Genomic DNA, 20578 nt, shown 5'->3' with positions numbered 1-20578 from the left:
GGAAGCACAGCCTGGCTGACACACACAGGGCTACAGTGAGGAGGGCGGAGTGGAGCCAACCTGCTTGCATGAGCTGCAGGGCTCCCATCTTGGGGAGCCCTGGCTAGGTGTCTGGCAACATCCCAGGGCCTCACCGGTACCTCCCCAGCAGCCCTGTGCAGCAAGGGCCACGACTCTCCTATTTTCCAAGCAAAAAACATGAGGCAGAAACTAAGCAACCTGCCTCCCAAACCAGTAAATGCTGAAGCTGTGATTTGCACTTGGGAAGATCCAGAGTTTCCACTATTAAGTTCCACATTTACATATCCCCTCAAACTGAGGCTCACATGCCAGGGCACCCTTCCTTAGAGTCCGGGGGATGATTCCTCCATCTCTGCTGGAGAACCCTGATCATAGCCTGGGTCTAGGAGGTCCACGTGGCACTGCTGAGCTGTGTGCAGAGGCCCAGGCCCAGGCCCCCCACAGTTCAGGCAGCTGTTTCTGAGGGTTTCCAGAGGCCCTATCCTCCTCTCTGTACGTGGGAAAACTTTTGATTAGAGGAAGAGAAAGAGCACCGCTCATGGCACATCAGGCTGGGAAGCACCGGCTGGGACTCACAGCTGAGCCCACAGACCCAAACACAGGACAGGCATCTCCAGGGGCCCCAGAGAGAGACCCCAAGCACCCAGACCTTGGCTAGACCAACATAAAAATACAGATCCCTGTGTCCCCAGCCCCCAAGAGCCTGATGCAGAGAGCATGTCTGGGTGGGCCAAGAAATCTATTTTCTTCCTTTTTTTTTTAAACCCAGGCACTCCCTCCCTCCCTCTCCTCCCTGGATGATTCTGATGTACTCCACGGCCAGACAAAACATCCAGAGATTTATATTCCTGACCTAAAGAGCTTCTAACACTACACACCTAAACTGAACCACAGCGTGAACTTATAACCTGAAATCACAACTCATACCTGAAGAGCTAAAAATGAATTAAATGGATATAGATATAGATATAGAGAGAGCACGCGCCTAGCCATGCTGGGGCCTTTCCCAGGCCCATTTAGTCAGTCTCTCTGACGGTGGGGCCCTGCCATTGGAATTTTTAAAAACTCCAGGTGATTCTCATATGCAGGCCAAACCGAGAACCCAATATCCTTTCATTTCTTCACATTCAGGAGGACCCTGAAAGATGCTGCTCTGTTGTGATCCTCTGACTAGGCAGGGGGTTTTTTAGGCAAGAGCCATCGGGGGGCAGGGGGCACAGAGAAGTGAGTGGAGCTCCGGCAGCAAGAGATACAGTGAGGTGCATGCGTAGGGAGACTGTGGGCCCTTAAGAGGAGTTGTTGCCGAGGACAGACTGGAATCTGAGGGGCTGGAGAGACAGAACTGCATCTGAGGGGAGACAGTGTGTGGAGCAAAAGAGTGTTGATTTTCAAGGTCTCTGCTGTACTCCTGACCACAGAAGTCCTGAGGAGGTCCAGCTTTCATGGAGGCTCAAGGGAGGCGTCACCATCAACCCTCAACCCCATCATCATCACCACCATCATCACCATCATCCACTATAAAGAGGAAGGACTCTAGCAAGCTCAGGCAAGAAAGGCCGCGTATTTGAGGACTGCCCATTTCCTACCTGTGTTGAAGGCACCACTTGCGATGACCAAAACTAAAACGCTGTTCTCTTTGAAAACCAGCGTTCATGTCCACTCCTGTGGCAGCTGCCTCCTCTCACACTCTGTTCTTCCCTCTGCAAGGGAGAGCTCGCCTGGCCAGTATCTCTCGAGGCTCCTCCATGAACTAGTTGGAGGCTGCCGGGTTCGTGCTTCGAATCCTGCAGGGGATGGTCAAGAAACATGATCAAAGAGTTTGCCTGGTCAACTTCTTTACACACAGAACACTGTCCGCCTGATCCCAGAGGGCCCAGGCCCCCGGCTCCTCCCAGCCTGCTTGTCTTGGGGCAGGGACAGATTCCCAAGTGGCCTGGGGAGATGGTGGTGGCCCTGGTGCCTACCATGTTCTACCTTGTATCAGACACCGAACTTCTCTGAGCCTCTATTTCCTCATCAGCAAGCAGGCAGAATTCTAAGACGGTGCTTAGGTTTCCCATCTCCCTGGGGAACACATCCTGCATGATCCTCAGTACTGTGAATATGATGGATCTTACTCTTACAATTAGGTTCTGTTATAGGCACACTTGACCTTAAAATAGGGAGATTATTCCATGGGCTTGACCTAATTGAGAAAATTCTTTAAAAGCAGAGTTGTCTCTTTTTGGTCACAAAAGAGGAAGTCATAGGGCTCAGAATCAGGGAAGGGATTCGCCATGCATTTGCTGACTTGCAGATGGAGGAGGCCATCTGGTAAGGACCTGAGGGAAGCCTCTTGGAGCTGAGAGCAACCCCCTGCTGAACCCCCGCAACTCCCTAGGACATGGATTCAAACAAGTGAATGAGTCTGGAAAAGTGAAATTTCCCTCTGAGCCTCCAGATGAGAACTCAGGCTACAAATACCCTGATTGCAGCCCTGTGCAGAGAACCCAGCCACTCTGTGCCAGACTTCAGAACTATAGGACTTCGAGCTTACAAAGGAGGCTTGTTTTTGGCCACCGGGTTGGAGGTGATTTGTTACACAGCAAGAGAAAACCAAGACAACCTGCAAAAGTGACTCATAGTGGGGCCTGGGTGAGAATTAAACACAATAATAGACATAAGAGCTCATTGTACTCCCCAAATTACCAAACAAAACAGAGCATTGAGGGCCAAGGAAGGCAACGTTTACTGCATCAGTTTTTAATAACCAGCTTACCAGGCTGATTTAAGAATCAAACAAGAACATGCAGAGGAACGTGTTTCAAGATCTAGAAAGCCTAGGCATTCTAGTTGAATCTAGAGTCATCACTCTATACTCTGGTGTGTCTGCTGGAGGCAATGTGGACTGACAACTGAGAACAGGTATCCTGGCTCCTAGGGCCAGGATACCTGGGTTCTACTTAAGGCCTTCTCCTCATTACTTCTGCTTTGCAAAGTTGCTGAGCCTTGCTGTGCCTGATAAGAGGGGCTAAGAATGACAAGTACCTCCCAGGAGATGAATGATTCCATACACCTAGAAGGTCTGGACCAATACCTGGTGCGTGGCTCAGTCCATGTTATACTATGGATACTATTTCATTACTCTAGTAATCTAGGTCTAAGGTAACCTGCATGCAGGTCTGGGGCACTGCCATCTTCCTTCTTTCGGGCACCATGTTTTTATTGACACAGCTTTGGGATAGTTCATGTTTTGGCAACTACATCCTACTGCTGATTCCTATGAAGGCACAGCTAAGCCCCTCTGCTGTCCCCTCCCTGCTTTACCACTGCTCTCAATCCAGCCAGCCCCATCCCACACTCCGGTGCAGCATCACACCACCACATAGCAGAGTAACGGAACTTGTGCTGTGGCTCCTGTCTAGTCTTCCCTGATTCTGTTGTCCAAGTCATCTAAACTTTTCATGACTTCACATTTTTCTACCATCCCCAGATCCAATCTCACGCCCTCCAATAGATCTCAAATTATTAATAAAAAGAGCTAGCTCTATCCCTCCCAGTATAAAAACACCAAGGTCTCAGAACATGTTATCCTATAAACACAGTCCAGGCTCTCCCACCTCTGAACCTTGTTCAGTTCACATTTACTCCCCTCCCCATAACCGTGTCTCTCTGGCCAAATCCTCCCCACATTTCTGAGAAAGCTCAGCCAGCTCACCCCAAACTGGACTCAAGCCCTGCCTCCCCAGAATACCCACAGCACATTTGCTGGCCTCTCGGAATATGTAACAGCACCCTCTATGCCCACAGATTCCAGGAGTCTTAAAAAGCCTTGGTAGGGCTTCCCAGGCAGCACAGTGGTAAAGAACCTGCCTACCAATGCAGGAGTCACAAGAGATGTCGGTTCAATCCCTGGGTCGGGAAGACCCCCTGGAGGGCGGCATGCCAACCCACTCCAGTATTCTTGCCTGAAAAATCCCATGGACAGAGGAGCTTGGCAGACTATAGTCCATGGAGTCACAGAGTTGGACAGTACTGAGCAACTGAGCATGCATGTGCGTGCAAACACACACACACAGCTGAGGCGGGCCATCTGACTCATCCCCCTACCCCTAGAGCTGGCATGGTGTGTCACACACAGTCAGCATAGAACAATTCTCTTTAGACCCTAATTTGGCTGTTCATTCATTTAACTGATGTGCATTCAGTGCCTACTTGGGGCCAGGCTGGGTAGCAGATCCTGGAGATTAAAGACAGCAAAGATTCAGTCCCTCCCTTCAAGGGGATCACAGCTGGGGGTAAGGACGTGGGAGGGGCAAGAAGTCAAAGGAATGCCTTATAGCATCCCTGGTTCTAAGCTGCGCGGTAAAGGTGTAAAGGAAGGAGCAGTCAGTTCCGACGGTGTCGAATGTGTGAGAGAGGGGCGTTTCAAACAACGGGCGCGCCCCCAAACTGACCGAACGTTCAAGAAATTGCACTCTGTCCCTCTGGTTAGAGGTGAGGGGCAGTGGTAACTCATGAGGGGAGAGTTGGGAGGGAAAGACCCTGATATATGTGGTAGTCTGGCCTTGATCTTGTAGGGGAGTGAGGTCACTGAACCGTTTTAGTCAGTGAGGTAATGCGGTCAGGCCCAAGGGTGTGGCTGGAGGAGAAGATGGGGTGAGGTGGGAGGACTGAGCCAGAGCTCTCCTCACTCTCATTCAGCATCGCCTCAATGCCACTTTGGCCTCTGGTGGCCGGTGGGAGAGCCAGGTGGACGCACCTGCATCAGGGTCACCAGGAATGTTACACACACCTGAGGTTCTATATGGCAAACCGGGCTCATCCATCTCCCTCCTCTCCCCCAAACACCACTGAAATGAAGAGAGACATGTACAAGAAAGAAAAGATCCATTGCAGCATCCGCTGGCCAGCAAGTCTGAGGAAAAGCAGATGAGTAGGAAGGACAGAGAATCTAATCAGAGCTCAGTCAGTCTCACCCAACATGGACAAGGGAAGGCCCACCTGCCGAACACCCAGGAAACTGGCACGGAGGCAGGGCAGGGCGGGAAGGATGGGATTCCTGAGAGCCACAGATAATGAGTGAATGCTTCCAGTTGCCAGAAACACCACAGTTGGGGCACAGGGCAGGGGACAGAAGCCACCAGCCCAGACACCTTACTGCCTTCGTGAGCATGATTCACTTCCACGAGACTCCAGCCCTGGCAGATGGATTGACTATTCATTACAGAAATGTGCTGAAGGCTCCATCAGCTCTTCTCTGATTCTCTTGCCTCATCTCAACATTCCTCATCACTGTTTCCACAGGTCTGGGACTGCTGTAGTGTATTCCTTACATGATCCTAGTCAAGCTCTACATTGACATACCTTTTTAAGGGACTTCCAACGGTCAACAAAATCCAGATCTTGCCTCCTTCCTCCAGACATGCCAAGATGCTATAGAAGAGAAGTTTCCCCTTACCCAGTGAGTGATGAACTCAGCTTCCTCTCTGACAGCGTCTATACAAATTTTGAGAATCAAATTGACTTTGGGCTTGACATCTACATCATTAACTGCTAGAGGGCAACAGAGCCAAGACTACAGAGATCGAGGGGAAACAGTTAAAACCCTGAGAACTGTTACTCAGCCGAGTCTCAAAGCCAAACAGAGAAGCACTAAAAATAGAATGCCACCCACTTATCTTTTCTTTAAAAAAAATTACTCAAGGAATTACTCCAACAAAATAAAAACTGTATCAGAATAAGTAATTCAAGAAAGGTCAAGGCAGGATATGCAGGAAACAATGATGAACAGTGAGAGTAGAAAAATGTACAGTCGAATCTAAACAAATGTGGGTAATATTGGTCTCATCTTATTGGAAATTAGATAATGTTTAATTCTTGACATTGACATAGAAACACGGGTTTTAGTTTTTTATTTAAGGGTAACCATTTCTAGAAGGAAGATAAGATACAGGCCTTTTTAAACCACTGTGGGGGAGGGGGGATAAATTCAATTAATCCAGCAAGAGTTGGTAAAGGGAAAAGAAAACAAGAAAGGAAAAGTATAATAAACAAAAGATATAGAGTAAGACGAAACATCATAAATACAAGAATGTAAACAAATTAAATTACTTTAAGACAAGAGATTATGTAGGGGAAAAAATATCTGGCCATATGCTATTTATACAAATTAATAAAGGTTGAAATCAAAGAAACAGCAAAAAGACATCAATAGGCAAAATAGTAACAAAAAGAATGCAGGCAAGTCAGTATTAATATCTGACAAAATACAAATATGTTAGAATAAAATGGGGCATTTTATATTGCTAATGAGTCTTTCTCTAAGAAGAAACAAAAATCACAAACCTTTACCTTCACCCTGAACAACATAACCATAAAGTGTATGAAATAACACATTCTTAGCACTACAAAGAGAAGGCAAAAGAAACAAAACAAGTTCATGACTCAAGATTTGATGGTACAAGTAACCTTATATAAGAAAAACACAGAGGATCTGCAGATAGTAAGCTTAGCTTCATATATACTCAAGAAACCAAACACCTTTTTCTTAAACGCTCTTGTACTAGACTACAAGAAAGTCTCAAATTCCAGCATAGATATCACAAAGTCAGTTTTCAATACCATAGAATTAGAAACTAACAAGTAGCAAATAATAAAGTAAATCACACAGGACAACTTTAAGATGCTTTGCTAACTAAATCTGAGTCAAAGAGGACAGCAAAACTGAAAGTGCAGAACATGTATAAACATACAAGACTGAGAATCCTACTTAAAAAACCTGTGGAATGTAGCCAAAGCTGCATTTAGACCTGAAATACTTTCACAATAAAAGAAGGAAGACTGAAACTAAATGAATCAAGCATCTAATCCAAGAAGCTGAAAAATAATAAAGCAAAATAATCTAGAAGGGAGAAATGAACAAAGTTGAAAGCAAAAACGAATGAATGAGAAAAGTACAGCAACCACAATGAAAGAAATTGGTTCTCTGAGACAAACAACACGGAGAAACCGCAGGCTAATCTGACGAGCAGAGAACAGTAAAATCACAAATAAGCACTAAGAAAGACACTATTAACACGTATATTAATTTGGCTTTACATTTAAGGGAATTTAAGAGAAATTATTTTAAGTTTAAATGCATAATTTGATGTCAGTGAATTTGAAAACTGATGACTTTTTAGAAAATTATAAATTGTATAACTAAAGAAGAGGGAGAAAATCTGGAAAGGCCAATAACAATTGAAGAAACAGGAAAGGCTACCAAAGATGGAATTCCAAATTAGTGAGAAAGAAGGGAGTATTTAAATAAGATAACGGTGACCACTGGCTGGTTGTGTATTCATTTGACAAATATTTACTTAGTGCCTACTATATGTTGGGCATTATTCTGGCATTGCATATGCAGCAATGAACAAACCAGTAAAGGTCTCTGCCTTTGGAGGAGCTGAGGGTCTGGCCAGGGGAGATGAGCAGGAAAGAAACATAGGCGAAATAAAAGGTGTGATAATAAAGTGGGGTACAGAGTGAGGGAGGATGGAGAATTCTACTTTAAATAGAGTACACGCACCACACTTACAACAGAATTAAAGATAAAAACAAAACATACAAGCAAATCCATGAAAACACCAAAACTATTAGAATATTTGTATAATTTAGTGTTGGAGAATAACATTCAAAGCCTGAAGCAGATCTCAGTCCTCTTATAGGAAGAGATTAACAAAATTGACTACACACAAAAATATTAAGCACTACATATAACAGAAGACCCTGCTGACGGTTACCAAGTAAATGACAGACAAATGTCTGCAACATACATAAAACAGGGTCAATATCTATAATATGGAAAAAGCACCCATAGAACAACAAGACGAACAGCTAATGAAATGGAGAGAGGAAATAAACAGATCATTATTCAAGAAATTAAAATGTGTAATAAATATATGCAAAGATGCTTGGCCTCATTAATAATCAAAAGATATACATTAAAAGTCAGTATCACCTTTTGCCCATTTGACTGGCAAAGAGGAAAATGACTGCTCCCATCCAGTGTTGGAGAAAAGCAGTGGTCACAGTTTATGTTGATCCAGCAGCTTCACAAGTGCACGCACACAAATTCACACAAATCAGCTTACACAGATGCACACATGATGCTGGCAGCACCATTTTTATTGGTGAACATGGAAACGACCTTAATACCCATCACAAGGAATTGGTCTAATAAGTAAATGATGGTAAACCCACCCAATGGTATAATAATGGGGCAATATTTTTTCTTAATTAAAAATAAATACCTGCTCTGACTGATGACAGAAATTCATCGTGACTTTATGTGTTGAGTATGGGGTGACCTCCCTTACTTGTCACAGCCTGCTGGATGGGAGGCACTGTTGCTGGCCCCACTTTCCACATGAGACGTAGTGAGCAAAAGAGACCTGACAGGTGGTGAACCTTGGTTCCTGTCTCCGTCCAGAGCCTACACACTTAGCTGCTACACACACTTTCCCTCAATGCGCGTGTGTGTGCGCGCTCAGCCGTGTCCGACTCTTCGCGACCCCATGGACTGTGGTTCGCCAGGCTCCTTTGTCCATTGAATTTTCCAGATGGGAATACTGGAGCTGGTTGCCGTGTCCCACTCCAGGGGATCTTCCCTACCCAGGGACTGAATCTGCATCTCCTGTGTCTCCTGCATCGTTAGGCAGTTTCTTTATGACTGCACCAATGGGGTGGTGTGCAAAAAGGGGGAAAGCAGCATCACAGACACATGCATATCTGTGTAGCTGTTAATGCTACAGAGGACCTGCGGGATGAAGTTGTCAGCACATCCTAGGGGTGAGACTGCATGAATGGAGCTCAGACCATGCATTTTCTTCCTTACATATTCCTATACTCCTTTCCTTTTTTTTTTAAAAATCATATATGGCTTTTAGAATTTAAAAATTGTAATTTTAAGATGATATAAAACTGTCTTCTTTTTAGAAAGCAGCTGAACAGGGCAGGTCTTACTAGGGCAAGAGGGGCCAATCTGCAAGGTGGTATCCACCCAGGGCAGGAACGGCCAGGGCCAGCTCTTCTGCCGGCCCCACCCAAAACCACAAGGAGGGAGGCCCATCCTTTCCCCTCCCCACCCTCCTTGTGGAACCAAAGCATCAGAGCATAGCCTCTGCTGGCAGGTGGAAGGCGCCCCACATCCGGCCTGGGCACTGGAGGTGCATCCCTGCAGGGGAAGTTCAGCTGATGAAGAGTTAAAGAAAAACCCCAGATGCCCATAGGGGCCAGCCTCACTAGAGCACAACAAAGCTACTTTCTAAGGGCTGGCAGGGAAGCCTGGGGGCCTGGGATTCCAGCAAGGGGCCTCACACCCTGATCCCAGAGGAAGTGGACAAGGCCAGCTCTGAGGCCACGGCTGGCCTCCTGACACACAGCCTGTCCTCCACTGTGAATCTGCAGACAGGGCCGGCATATGGATAAGCTGAGTCTGATCTGCTTGGGGCAGGGAACTGCGGGATGGATCGCTGTTATTTTTATTTCTGTTATGGTGGTCTGTAAATCAATTAAGAAAACCCCAAAATCCAGGACACTGGGACACACATGCAGAATCCCATAGAATAATCTTGGGAGATCATGAGGAGCTACTTAGCAATCGGGAGGGGAAATGGAGAGAATTACTGCCTCATTTACCTAACATCAGAGTAGTAGCACAGGAAAAGCTCAGAGAGTCAGCCCTGATATCAGAGGAGCTTGGTTTCAGACAGACCCTGGTTTCACTCATTAATAGCTGTGCAACCTCGGCTAAATTACTTAACCTCTCTGAGCCTCTTTCCTCATGAGTAAAAAAGTGAAGAACATCACCCCTCCCAATGTTTGTTGTGAGGACTGGATGAGACAAAGTGTGAGAGATCTAGCGTGGACCCAGCTTACGAGAGGCACTCGGTTAATGCCTGTGCTCTTCTTCAGGGACAGTGGGAGACCTTCCAAGCCATCCTCCCTGCTGTCCACCTCTCCTCGTTCTGGATCCTGTTTTGAGATCGGCTCTGTAAGTTTTCCTGCCTCCTTCCCTGTGGTCAGGCTTCAGGCTTTAGGCTGACAGACTTCAGGCTCAGCTCCCTTTGCTGAGATGCACACCTTTGCTTCAAACACGTGCTTTCCAGTCTGAGAACAGTGCCACATTCACTGCGCCACCCCTGGATCCTTCCTGGTTCCTGACCCCATTCTCCAGACAAGAAGCTTCTCTCTTTCATGGAGTAATGAGGTGACCCCAAACAAGGAAAATGAGCAGAAAGAAAGGCAAGGGAGCTCAGAGCCTTTGAGATAGACAGGACATGCTTTGAGAAGTCCTGGGAAATGTTTTCCAGTAAAAGCAGAGTTTATAAAAATAGAGGATGGTGATATATTTCCACTTGTATTGGAGATAGAAAAAGAGGACCTTCAAGTGCAGGGTAATGGAGTCCGTTTAGTGATAGGTGAGACTATCTGGTCCCACAAACTATTTGGGGATTAGGCAGGAGAAACACCCATGGTTTTCAGATGCTGCAGGGAATGGGGAGAGAGAGACACTGAATGCATGTGGAGGACGCTCAGCCCAGGAGTCTAGGAGAATAAAGAGTGGCAGGAAGAGGAGGTGCAGATGAAACCCCAGGGACTGCACGTGAGGTTGAGGTGTTGAGAGCTGCCAGGGGTAGAGGGGTAAAGGACTCGTTTCCTGCCATACCAGGCCACACCTAGTGGAGGCCCTCTTTCACCGGAAGTCTCCTGCAGGTGGGTACAATAGACAGCCCATTGGACTGGTCCACACTCGAGGGCCAACTGCACCCAGCCACCATGGACAAGACACTCCCTGTCACTGGGCTAGACCCTAGGGTGCAAAGGTGAAGAAGGACTGGCCCCTGCCACAGGGTATTCTCCAACTAGTAGGGAAGCTGGGCCAGAAAATCAGTGATTACCACCCTTTCTCCCGAGGAGCCCCAGACTTGGGCTGTTTCCCACCCTCTCCCCACCTGGAAGGCTCATCACATACCTCTAGTCTGCAGAGACAGGAAAAAGGGGCAGGGAAGGAAACTCGCGTTTGCTGAATGCCTACCATGGGCCAGCGTCAGTCCTATTACCTTCCTGTCACACTGATGCTACCATCTGACAGCTGAGGAAACACAGGCATGTAGACAGTCCTGCACAGCTGAAGGACAGCCCTAGGCTTTGGTGTTAGACTAAAACCAGGCACCACTGGTCTCTGCTGCTGCGTGGCTTCAGGCAGGTCACTTAACATTTCAAGGCTTAGTCTTCTCCTCTCTAAAATGGGAGCAATAGTGCATAGCCCGGGTGGGTGTAAGAACTGCATAATACCGAGCCAACTTTCCAAAAAATGACCTTCTCTTCTTCCTCTTTCGGTTATTACCAATCTTTTAGCTTTACTTATATTGACAATGGTTTTGTCTGGTAAGTTAAGATGATTTCAGATTCCAAGACTATGGCAACTTATTGACAGAGATGGCACAGGAGGGGAAAAAAAAAAAAGAAGAAGCAGGTTGAGGCCCTGGGAGACCTGCGGACTGTGACCCCCCAACCACTGGCCCACAGTGGGGAGGCATCACAATCAAGGCCCTCAGGGCAGAACGCGAAGCAGGGTGTGTGTTTGGAGGAATTATTGCTTTCTGCATCCACATGGCTGCCCCCTGAGCTAAGAGGGGAAGCCTGATGACCCCAGACCCTCCAGGGATCGGGCGAGCTTCTGGTCCAGCTCTCCATCTGCCCAGTGCTGCTGATCCCCTCCCCCGACCAGCTCAGGAGCTCAGGCCAACAGAAAAGGCTGTGCCAAAGGAAGCTGTTTGCTACAGAGCCCTCTGGGTCTGCTCTGCTGTTCTTCCTTTTTTTGGACTTTGCGGCTGTTAGAGCGGGTACCTTTTTCCATAGAAAGTTTCCATTGCATCAGTTATTTACATCGTCACCACCTATATACGTAGGCTGTTTCGAATCGGTGAACCAAATCACGCCCAAGCCCAGGCCCCGCCCTGCCCCCCACAGGGGGATGGGGAGCTCCAGGGGCAGCCCTTAGAGCCAGAGACCCCCACCGGTCCGGGGCTGGGGGTCTGACAGGCGGGAGGACCTGTCTCAGCCCCGGCTGGGCCACCTTTCGTTAGCTCAGTCCCCTCGGGAAACTATTTCTAAGGTGGAATTTAAGAGGACAGGCCCCAAGTTCGAATCTCTGTCTCCTCTACATCCTCGCTGTGTGATCTTCCTAGAGATAGGTTACTTACCTAATATCTCTGAGTCTCAGTGAACTAATGTGTAAAACGGGAAAAACTGTAGCACCTGCATGGCTGGACTAAGCGGAGACTCAGTTTATCCACATAAAATGTTTAGAACAATGCCCAGCCTAAAGCCTCAGTGAAAGTCAATAAATATGGATAGAGTCCTCTTTTTCCACCACCCTGTAAAGACCTCAGTGGTCATCCCCTCCTCTGGACCAATACACAGCAGCTTCTGAACTGTCATCCTCTCCATAAGGTCAGATAAATTGTCCCAACACTCAGCTCTTACCATGCCCTTTCCTGTCCCAAAGTTCTCAGTGGTTCTTCCTGTAAAGTCTATACTTGGGATCTCCTCCACTAATAGCCTGGTTGCCCCTGACTTCAATGCTCTCCTAGACAACCCCTGCTCCAGCCAAACTATTATGCTCACAGTTTGTCTGTTTCTGTACAGCTCTGTCTGTCTGAAACGCTCTTCTCCATTTCACTGTGGCCAAATACAACCACAATCACCCAAGTGAACCTAGCTCATATGCCACCTCCTCCACGAAGCCCTCCATACCCTTCCCTCTCTGGCCAGAAATGACTTCTCATTTACAGCACGTCCCTTTCCTGTGGCCTTTCCCTTTTCTCCCCTGTGTTTGTGGAATATAATACTGATACAAATATTTGTCAGCATCACACACAAACCACACGACCTTTGGGGACAGGACTAGAATGTGTGTGATTCATCTTTGTATCACACACAGAGCTTTGAGCATCATTCATGAAAATGAGTGAGAAGATATACTCTGAGTTCTCTCACTTGACCGCCCCTGGGTATAGGTGTGCTGGTGAAGATGAATCAACAACTCCACAGCATCTACGTGTTCTTCCTGAGGGAACCAGCGGACGAGCCATCAGTCAGGACCTCCATGGGCTCACAGCTTCAGCCCAGCCCTAGTTCCACTGCTGAGTCCCAGGTAAGCAGCTCATCACCCTGGACAGGACCCTGAGCCTCGGCACAGGGACCCCATGAGGCATCCTGAGAAGTCCAGGAGCCATGGCTGACTTCTTCCTTTTCCACACCCCCAATTTTCCCCAGGTTCCCAGTGAATTCGTTCTGTAAAAGTCTCTCAAGCCCCTGGGCTCCTGTGCACCCACTGCCCCTGGCTCTACTCTCCATGCCATGCAGAGTGGTGTTCCTACATTGCAGAGTAAGTGGGTATCACGGTGTACCATAACCACTTCTGACGCTTGCTGACCACCCTTAGAAATCCAGATTCCTTAAGAAAGTGTCAGACCCTCTTCTCCATATGGTCCCCATAACCTTCCAGCCTCACTCATCACATGACACTCTTGCTCAGTCCTTAGTCTTCAGCTACCTAATACCTGGACATGCCACTTTCTACCCAGGTTCCAAATTCTGTTCAGGAAGGTCCTCCCTCCCCTCTCCGCCAGGCACACTCCTACCCATCCTTTGAAAGCTCAGCCCTGGCAATGCCTCCTTTTCCCTTAGCCCTTCCAACAGCCAGGCACTGCGCTGGAACCTCTTTCTCTCTTGCCACTGACCCTCCACCCAGAGCTGTGGTGCAACACTGACCCTATTACGCAGTGATATTATCTTCCCGTGAGTCCGTCTTCCCTGCAGACAGCGAGTGCCTTTAGGGCAAGAACAACGTGTACCATCCATGTACCTCTGTGCTTGTTAGCACAGCGCTTGGTGTGCGGAGTGAATGAGTGATGAGAAACAGCCAGTAAACAACCCCTACTGGCCTGCCTTCCAGGGTGTTGCCCCTGACATCATCACATTCAGGAACTCACTTTCCAGGACAAGCAACAGGTGACCCTGCCAAACCAGCAGGCCCAGGGTCCACTGAGACCAAAGGGCTTTCCCAGGGTCCCCAGCATCTCCGTCTATGCTGCAGCCCCAGACCCTGGGCAGCCTAAGGCTTGCCTTTGTGGCGGCTGCACATCCTGGGAACCTGGAGTTGGGCTGAGGCTTTGGGGCACTTCCAGGAGGAGGAGAATCTAAAAGGTGTTCTGCCTCTGGCTACTCAGAACCAAGACTGTCCATGCTGTTGCCTCCCTCCTGCCCAGCCTGAGCACTCCTGTCCAGACTGTGCCCACCCTCTAGTCCTCTTACTCCTCATGGGGGCCACCCTCTTGTTTCCCTGCCAGGCTGAGTCTACCTACCCATTCTTTAAACAGCTAAACTCCCAGAATATAGGGGAGGGTGGGGGGCGCACAGGAGGTGGGCAGGATCTCAGCTCTGCCTTTAACTGGCGATGTGACCAAGGAGAAGTCATGTTCCCCCCAAGCACGGATGGTTCCCCTCTGTCAAAGATTAGAACAGGCCCACCTCTGAGGTCCCCTTCTGTTTCAACTCCCTGCCAAGGAGTTATTTACTAGTCAGAATAACTCTTCCCAGTAAAAGGAAAACAAGCAGAGAAAACATGTGTCTTTCTCAGCATCCTGTAAGGCAGGATGGATCTCTCACTCTGGAAATATGTTATATTGTCCTCTGATTCTTGAAGGAAAGCCCTTACTGGGTGGCAATTTCTATGTCCATATAAACCAGGGATTTAAAATGCCCTTGCGCACATCGATTCTTCCTTTTGAATTTAACAGTTTGGTGAGATGGGTCTTTCTCACTCTCATCTAACAGATAAAGTGAGGCTCAGAGAGGTGAGGGGATGGTTAAAGTTCCCCAACTCGTGTTGGGGAGGAGTGGCACTGGCCCCTAGGATGTCACAGCACGGCTGCCAGGGAGCTGGCCTTGCCCGACAGACAGCCAGAACAGTTTAGAAAAGCAACACCCAGCTGCCCATGCTTTTCCGTGTGCTTCCGTCACACATGTGGACACATTCAAAGATGTGTGGAGTACAAGGCCACACAGGACACTGGTGGGAGGGAGACGCCGAATTTCTAGAAGCCAGGCCCCTTCCAGGCCCGCTATTCTAGAAAATAGATGATGCTGAGAGCTGGACAGACAACTCTTCTAAGCAGAGAAACCTTTATTTCTGAAGATTCCAATCCCACCTGCTACCACAGGCCTCCATGCCTTTGAACCCTGTCCAGGACAACAGAATCTCTGCCCCCCAAGGTCGGGCAATGCCTCAATCCTCCTGGTCTTCCAGGCCCTCTGGATGCAGGGCTCCTCCCCTGAGACTCCCAGTGAGAGCTTGACTGCATGTGATCTGATTATCAAACAGGGCGGGAGAAAAGGTGGGGGCCCAGAGCCCTGGGGAAGAAGGAACAAGTGCAGCAGTTCTGGCCCCTTCTTCCAGCCTGTTGTTCCCATTTGTCATCCATGATCTTGTACAGGTGCTTTAAGGATATACTGGTCTGGTATTCCCAATTATACTGTAAACTCCCACTGGAGGCCCCTTGGAAGGACTGCTATGTGCAGTTGTGCAGTGCGAAATCTGCACAACCATCCACAGCTCACAGCTTCCGATCAGTCCCTGCATAGCATTAATCACCACTGTAATTAAAGACCTAACTCATTATTCTTTCCTCACAGAATATGCATTCTCAGGGAAGGACCAGACTCTGTTTGTCTTGTTTCCAAGCTGAAGCCCAGACCCTAGCATCCTATTAACACAAAATAAGTTCTCCATAGATAGGTGTTGGAGTAATAAAGTCATTCAGCCACTCGCTAGTGCATTTAATTGGAAGAAGAGTGGACCTGCCCTGGAGCTGAAAGTGAGAGAATTGCGTTCTGGTCCCAGCTCTACCACCAGCCCCCATGTGCCCTTAAGCGAGGCCTCAGTTTCCTTGTCTATTAAGGGAGGGTGGGTTAGATGTCCCTGCCACATTCGCCTGATGCTGAAGGTTAGGATCTCTGGAAATTTTGCACCCTGGGCACCTCACTCGCCTCACCTACGTCCCGACCCTGGTTCTCTATGTTTTGTGCGGGCTCCCCCAGGTCCAGGAGTGCAGGAAGTGTCTAAATCTAGGGGAGAAGGGCTCCAGGCAGGGTGGAGACAGATGTCACAGTGGGGAGGGGAGCTATTCCTGCTGGACTCTGCCTGGAACAGAAAAGCAACAGTGATAGCCACACTCACCGAGACAGCAGTGTTGTCAGAGGCTTTCACACCAGCCCTGTTTACCTACAGCCCGTCTGTGAGGAGGGAGGGAAGTGATCTGGCCAGGGCCGAAGGTCCCAGGCACCACAACCAGGACCAAATACCGGGCATCCTGTGTTCAAGTCTGGGCCCTTTCATCACGCGGCACAGAACACAGCTTCTACTAGTAGGGGGCACGACTGATTTCAACAGGCAGAAGTCACTCATTCTTTTTTTTTTAAACTTTTTATTTTGTATTGGAGTATAGCTGATGAACACTGCTGTGATAGTTTCTGATAGTTTCAGGTAATCAGCAAAAGGACTCAGCCACACATACACATGGATCCATTCTCCCCCAAACTCCCCTCCCATCCAAGCTGCCACATAACAATGAAACTCGGCTAGAAGTCACTTATTCTTCACCTAGGTTCTGGCAATGCTCTAGGCCTGTGGCTGTCGGCGGGGATGGGTGGTGGCGGGGAGAGGGGAGGGTAGAGTGTGGGAGGGGCAGCAGCCTGCTGGTGGTTAAAACAGACAATGCAAGGTCCTCAAGTGAGTGACATAATTCTAAAGTGTGTTAGTTGTTCAGTTGTGTCTGACTCTTTGCAACCTCATGGACTGTAGCCTGCCAGGCTCCTCTGTCCTTAGAATTCTCCAGGCAAGAATACTGGAGTGGGTTGCCATTTCCATTTCCAGGGGATCTTCCCAACCCAGAGATTGAACCTGGGTCTCTTGCATCACATATGGATTCTTTACCATCTGAGCCACCAGGAAAGCCCATGAGTGGCACTAATGTCAAAGGAAGGAGAAGTCAGTTAGAGAAGACAGGATAGGGGGCCTTTAGGAACTGGAGGGCTTATGGAGGGACATGGGGGTGGCATTCCGGACTGAACAGATGGGCATCTGCACAGGCCGCTTGCAGGAGACCTTACTCTGGGGTCTGAAGAGCTGGGTGCTTACTGAGGGGACAGTCACTTTCCCCTCAGAGAGCAAGTTAGTCAGAGGGGACCTGCGTCCAGAGTGAGGCAACAGGCAATGATCAGACCCCAAGAAAACAAAAGATCATGCCTGCAGCTTTCCTCTCTGAGGACCTCTCCCCATGGTAGGCTCAGTCAGCCTTCCGGGTCACTGCCCGCGGCCACTGTAACACACGCTCATCAGTGGCTTAAAAAGCGCAAATGTATACTCTTCCAGTTCTGGAGGTCACAAGTCCAAAATGGACCACTGGGCTACAGTCAAGGTGCTAGCAGGGCTCTGTTTCTTTTGGAGCTTCTTGGGAGAGTCCACTTGCTCACCCTTTCCAGCTTCTGGGGTCTGCCTGTACTCCTGGTATTACAGCCCCCTCCTCCATCCTCAAAGCCAGCCAAGGCAGTGGAGCCTTCCTCCCATCACATCCCTGACACTGAGTCCCTGGTTTCCCTTTCCACACCTAAAGCCCTCTGTGATAGCACTGGGCTCAGGCGGAGTGTGTGTGTTAGTCACTCAGTCGTGTCCGACTCTTTGCAACCCCAGGGACTATGCCCACCAGGCTCCTCTGCCCATGAAAATTTCCAGGCAAGAATAGTGGAGTGGGCAGCATTTCCCTTCTCCAGGGGATCTTTCTGACCCAAGGATCGAACCTGGGTTCTCCCACATTGCAGGCAGATTCTTTACTCTCTGAGCCACCAGGGAAGCCAAGATAATCTCCCTACCCAAAATGCAGCTAATTAGCAGTTATATTTCCATGTGAAATCTTAATTCCTCTTTGCCAAGTAGAGTGATGTATCCACAGGTTCTAGGGTGAGGATGGGCTTCCCAGGGTGGCTCAGTGGTAAAGAATCCACCTGACAATGCAGGAGCTGCAGAAAACGTGGTTCCGATCCCTGGAAGAGGAAATGGCAACCCACTCCAGTACCCCCTCCAGTATTCTTGCCTAAAGAATCCCATGGACAGAGGAGCCTGGTGGGCTACAGTCCACGGGGTTGCAAAGAGTCGGACACGACTGAGCACACGTGAACAGAGATGAGGCGGCGGATGTCCTCTAAAGATCATTGTTCTGTCTACCTATCACACTGCAAGGAACACATCTCCCCTGAATACAGCTCCAGGAGAAAGGCGGCCCAGGACGAGAGAGAAGGAGATGGGGGAGGGGAGAGGCGGGCAGACACACACACCCTGCCAGCGGTGGCGGCAGCTTCCTGGCCGGCTGGTTAGTGTACATCACCCTTGAAAAACTCGTCATGTTTCTACACTGAACCGGGCACGTGCAGTTTCCACAGTGACTGCAGAAGCAGAGCCAGAAATAGCCCCACTGAGATGGAAAACATCCCCTCCTCAGAGCCACTCACTCTCTCATACTCACAGTCCCCACCCCATGGCACCGTGAGCACAGGAGGTTCCAGAAGGCCCCTCCGTGCAGTGTCCCAATCTTTCCTTCTCTGACCTCTTGCCACGAGCCACTGGGCACCCCCTTGGGCCTGAAGCCCACGGTGCTCCAATCTGGCCCTATCCTCAGGCCTCTAGGATGGGGCTGGGCCCTGCCCCAAGATAGCCGGGTCCACAGAGGCAAGTGACTACTCACACCAGCCCAGCCTCTGCTCCGGGGCGAGCCCTGCCAGGCTGCTCTGTGTTCCTGCCCCACGACTCCCACTTGGGAATCTTGATCGAAACCCTGCCCCTCACCCACTAGGGAGTTTCCCCTCTTAGAAGAGCTCACCCCCTTCATGGGCTCAACATTTTGCTGAAATATATAGACCCGCAAATATGCAGGCCTCAGCGTCCACACCACTCACTCATACGACATGGTATTTTTAGGGCCCTGGGAAGTCTCAGCCATGCTGGTTAATTTCTCATGTGGTAGGTCCTATCCTGTCAAAGGAAAACAAAAGTCACCACACCTTCTACCTGCAAGGCATGGTGCTAAGCAATCTGTGTGCACTAGTTCATTTTATCCTCACCTCAACTCTATTACTATCACCCCCACTTTGCAGAGGAGAAACTGAGACTCAAAGAAGGGAATCAATTTGCCAGGGTCACAAAGCCAGAAAGTGGTAGGGCCCAGTCTGAGCCCAAGGTGCCAGACCTCAAACCTAGGCTGCAGACACCAGTCATGTCGAGGGGTGGGGTGAGCAGAGGAAGCACCCAGATGACGCATGCTAATGCTACAGGAGATGTCCCAGGCTGCCTCCTAGAAAGCTCTGAGCCACTCCTGGCACCTCCAGTTTTGTCTCTCTGTATATATTAAATAAGATTTTATTGGGGCCATGAAGAAGTGAGGGTGAGGGAGGTGCCACTGGAAACCACTGACTGTAGCCAACCCTGTCCCATATTGATGACCAGCCCAGGGCTCAGGAATAGAGGCGACTTGCCCAGAAGCAGGGCAGGCCTCCGAGCTGAAACCAGAGAGGTCCACGTTTCTCCTGGTCCTGGGGGGGATCATCCATTTTCTTCCCTTCAGCCCCCTGCCCTCCTGGCACAGAATTTACAACCAGATGTGGTGTGGGTCATGGTCCCTGCTTTGACAACGTGGCAGACTTGCTGGCTGGGTGGTGAGATCGCGGTCTCCGTTCCCTCTTCTGTGAAGCAGGGCATGTGTGGAAGCATGAGGGCCGGCACAGGCCTGCGGTGAACCCGTCATGATGGAGCACGACAGCTCTCAGCCCTGAGACACCGCTACCCAAGATGGCAAGAGTCCTTCACTTTGAACTACAAGCCTCGAGCCAAGTCCCATCCCACTTTGATGCTCGCCCCTGTGTATACTGAGCCACCCACACAGAGAAGATGGACTTTTCTGAGTCTTAACTCTTGGAGACTACAGTGTCTCGGTAAGGGGTCGGTAGGAGTTTGAAATGAGACAGCTCGTGGTAATGCTGGAGGCACAAGCATTCCCTCGGTGGTGGAATGCAGGCCGGTGGTGCTACAGCTGTGGGGCGGGACCCAGGAATACGCATTTCCCCGCCCCTGCCACCCCTATGGTGATTCCACTGCAGGTTATCTGCAGACCACGCTTGGAGAAATCGGTCTAGAAAGTGCTCAATGTGTGTTTGTAGAAGACAGGGATCTGTGAACATCTGTTGAGCTGCACATGGCTGCTGGAAGACATGGGCTGGAGGAAATAAGTAATTTTCTCCAAATACACTTCCTGTGAAGCCCAAATGATGGGAACTAGGTTGAGGATTCTAGGACTGAGAAGATGACGCAATAACTCCCTTCCCGGAGGAGCAGACTTGAGTGCTTCCTGTCAGACAGGAGAGACCTGGCTGAAGAGTCAGGCTGGGGTGGAGCAGGGGTAGGCGGGGGTGGGGGGGT

General features: G+C 49.3%; 1 protein-coding gene across 2 annotated transcripts in view; it reads right to left on the bottom strand.

Moving 5' to 3' along the window:
* The window catches only part of HIVEP3 (human immunodeficiency virus type I enhancer binding protein 3), a 441341-nt gene that overhangs the window by 104185 nt on the left and 316578 nt on the right, over window positions 1–20578 (bottom strand). For both annotated transcript variants that reach the window (XM_010862673.1, XM_010862672.1), the window contains exon 4: window positions 1608–1805. The gene's annotated coding sequence lies outside the window, so the exon portion shown is untranslated. The remainder of the gene's footprint in view (window positions 1–1607; window positions 1806–20578) is intronic.

The sequence above is a fragment of the Bison bison genome, unplaced genomic scaffold (assembly GCF_000754665.1).
Source record: "Bison bison bison isolate TAMUID 2011002044 unplaced genomic scaffold, Bison_UMD1.0 scf7180017864484, whole genome shotgun sequence".
Lineage (NCBI taxonomy): Eukaryota > Metazoa > Chordata > Mammalia > Artiodactyla > Bovidae > Bison > Bison bison.
Note: the sequence above shows the minus strand (reverse complement) of the source record. Positions and strands in the feature narration are given on the sequence as shown.